The sequence below is a fragment of the Lipotes vexillifer genome, unplaced genomic scaffold (genome assembly GCF_000442215.2).
Source record: "Lipotes vexillifer unplaced genomic scaffold, Lipotes_vexillifer_v1.1 scaffold222, whole genome shotgun sequence".
In the NCBI taxonomy this organism is placed as follows: domain Eukaryota; kingdom Metazoa; phylum Chordata; class Mammalia; order Artiodactyla; family Lipotidae; genus Lipotes; species Lipotes vexillifer.
The window spans coordinates 250,333-253,893 of record NW_006784898.1 but is presented as its reverse complement, the minus strand read 5'-3'; the positions used below and the strand labels follow the sequence as shown (position 1 = coordinate 253,893).

At 42.6% G+C, this 3,561-nt stretch overlaps 1 protein-coding gene across 6 annotated transcripts in view; it reads left to right on the top strand.

Moving 5' to 3' along the window:
- Nucleotides 1-3,561, top strand: part of GPM6B (glycoprotein M6B) — a 161,323-nt gene that overhangs the window by 135,515 nt on the left and 22,247 nt on the right. The gene's annotated exons all lie outside the window — the stretch shown is intronic.

Here is a 3,561-nt window from a genome sequence, read left to right as displayed (position 1 = left end):
GGTTTTTTTTTTTTTTTTTTTTTAACTTTTTTGAGGTGTAATTGGTATGCGTAAGCTGCGTATACTTAAAGTGGCCTATTTGATAAGTTTTGACATATGTATGTGCCCATGAAACCAGCACCACAAGCAGGATGATGACATGTCCGTCAATCCCAAAGTTTCCCTGGGTCCCTTTATAAGCCCTCCCTCTCCAAGCAACCACTGATTTGCCTTCTGTCTCTCTGGGTTAGTTGACATTTTCTGGAATGGCCCTTAAGAAGATTCGTTCACATATGTTCTCTCATCTTTTCTTGCCAAGCCATTCCCATAAAATGTTGTGTGACACTGACTGCTTCACAGCTCCAAGCTTCATCTGCTTTTCCCCCTTTCTGCCTCCACTGAAAACGCCCTGCCCCCCTTGAATACAACTCAGAAAGACCCATTCTGCTACCACCTCCAGTGGAAGAGTTTAGTTGGCACCCACTCCAGTCCAGCCTACACACTAGTGCCAGATTAGTCTCTTAAAAGCACACCTCACATCACGTCACTGGCTTTGCTCACAAACCTTCCCTCTCTCCCCACTGCTTGCAAAGTGAAGCACACGAGGCTTCAGGTTGCCTCAGAGGCCTCCCCACAGGAGGGGCCCACCTGCCTCTCCAGCTTCTCTCCTGATGCTGTCCTGGTCCCCTTGATAAACTTGGCCACGCCCTCAGCTCTCCCCACGTGCTGCTCGCCACATCGGTCCTGTTCTCCTTCGCTCATGCTTGTCAGTGTGTCCTAACCATGAGATCCTTCTGTTCTTTAAGGCCTGTCTACACCACTGCCACCCACACACCATTTCCTAAGCTCCCCACGCTAAGCCAAGGAGATCTGTCCCTACCTCACTTCCCATGTCCCTAAGTCAACTCTCTCTTCATTCTACTGTAGTGATCTCTGATATGTTTGTGTCCCTCAGCCCACTCCAAAGTGTCAAGGCCGGGAGGGCAAACCAAACCCCTGCAGCCCCCAGCACAGTGCCTTGCACATAGCAGCAATTCAATCGACACTCAGCTGAATCCAGTGGAATCCAGCAGCGCATAGACACTGTCGCCCAGATGGTCAAGGAGGTTGAGCGCTGCTAAAGCTTAATACTGCAGGGAGGTCTCAGATTTCCTGAACACCCTACACATCTTTGTGCTCTTAAAATCTCTGCCGTTTGGATTCAGAGGTAGCTTCCCCTACTCACTATCCGTTTCCCTGGTGCTTTGCTCCCCACTTAACTAGGCTAATAGCACACACACGGTCTTTAGGAAGACTAAAGCCAGTTCCCACAAAAGGCGAAGGAAGAGACTAACAAGTGTCTCTTTCTTGTCTTTGTTTATTCTCACCATGTGAACATAACTTCCCTTTTATATAATTGCTTATTTTCTACTGCCCAAGCCACATTGCAAACGTGAGAGGCTCATCTATTTTAAGATTTTCACAACGTACCACAAAAGTGAAAATTTCTGATTTCATAGATTTTAGGACAAGATTTTAGAAGGATCTCCTGAAAAGCAATTCTCTTTATATCATTAAAAATAGTTTCGGCGTTCTTGGCATTATGTAGTTAGACTTTTATGTCAGCGGCTCTAGGAAGGTCAAGGGAGAACTGAGAAGCAACCTATCTATCGTTGAAGTGATTCCTCAGTTAGGTCTTTAACAGGAAGCCCCCCTGTCCACTGACTTCATGATACCTTCTTTTTTTTTTTTTTTTAACTCTTTATTAAATTTGTTACAATATTACATCTGTTTTATGTTTCGGTTTTTTGGCCACGAGGCACGTGGGATCTTAGCTCCCCGACCAGGGATCGAATCCGCACCCCCTGCATTGGAAGGTGAAGTCTTAACCACTGGACCACCAGGGAAGTCCCCATGATACCTTCTTAATGGTGTACACCAGTGGTTTACAGACTTTGGGTTGTTAAGTCCCTTTACCCTCTTAAAAATAATTGAAGACCCCAAAAAGCTTTTGCTCCTGTGGGTTATAGCTCTGAATCTTTTTTGTATTAGAAATTAGAACTGAGAGATTTATTATTACTTAAGTAATAACGTTTTCATCATAGAAGTTTTAAAAGTTGTATAATTTTTATATTTTATCTATTAATATTTGATCTCAGAAATAGACTATATGTTATCCTTTAAAAAATAATGAACTTATTTGTTTAAAATGACAATAATAAACCCATTACATGTTAACATAAATAATGTTTGGGAAAGATAAGTCTTTTTGCAAACAAAGTAAAACTTGAGTGAGAAGAGTAGCGCTCTTTTACATTTTTGCCAATCTCCTTAATATCTGGCTTAATATTAGACAGCTGGATCCTTACATGTGCCCCTACGTTCATTCAGAGGCATACCAGAGCACAAAGAAAAGTTCATGTGCGATTGAGTTACGAGCTGAGCTAGCACCTTGTTTTTTTTGGTGGACCGCCATTTTTTCTGTAAAGAACGACTAACAAGCTATAGTTACTAAGACTTCCCTGGTGGCACAGTGGTTAATGGCCTTTTCATATATTTGTGGAGCTCTTCTTTGATAATACACCCAAATCCAACAAATGCTGGTTTCTTAGAGATTATTAGTAATGTGGAATCTGAAACTACATCGGTGAACAACGTCTACTCTGTTCCATTAAAATCTGTTGCTCTACCTTGCACTTCGATTGGATCTGTATTCGAGAACGATTTTGTAACATCCCACATTGGTCCTTTGGAAAATACTGGTTCTCTGGGTGGTGCAGATCTTCCAAGTATTGACACATTTCATTATACCATATCCCAGAAGTCAAATTCATTAATAGCACCAGCGATTTCCTCAAGAAGTCTTTTAAGTACTGGGAAGCTGGGACTTTGCAGTGTCGCAGGTGCAAGTTTTCCAAAACTGATTGACAACAGATACTATCACTTGTTTTCTTTGAAGTAACAAGCTCATTTACATCATTTTTGAGAAAATTTCTGCCAGATATCCAAGTCTCTGTGTGTGTGTGTGTGTGTGTGTGTGTGTGTGTGTGTGTGTGTATGTATATATACACATAAGATATATATCATCTTTTAAAAATTTTTTATTGTAGTTGATTTACAATGCTGTATTAGTTTCAGGTGTGTAGCGAAGCGATTCAGTTATACATATACATGTATTCATTCTTTTTCAGGTTCTTTTCCCATATAGGTCATTACAGAATATTGAGTAGAGTTCCCTGTACTATACAGTAGGTCCTTATTAGTTATCTATTTTATTTTATTTTATTTTATTTATTTTTGGCTGCATTGGGTCTTCGTTGCTGCGCGCAGGCTTTCTCTAATTGCGGCGCGCGGGGGCTACTCTTGGTTGCGGTGCGCGGGCTTCTCATTGCGGTGGCTTCTCTTGTTGTGGAGCACGGGCTCTAGGCACGTGGGCTTCAGTAGTTGCGGCACACGGACTCAGTAGTTGTGGCTCGCGGGCTCTAGAGCGCAGGCTTAGTAGTTGTGGCGCATGGGCTTAGTTGCTCGGCCGCATGTGGGATTGTCCTGTACCAGGGTTCGAACCCATGTCCCCTGCATTGGCAGGTGGATTCTTAACCACTG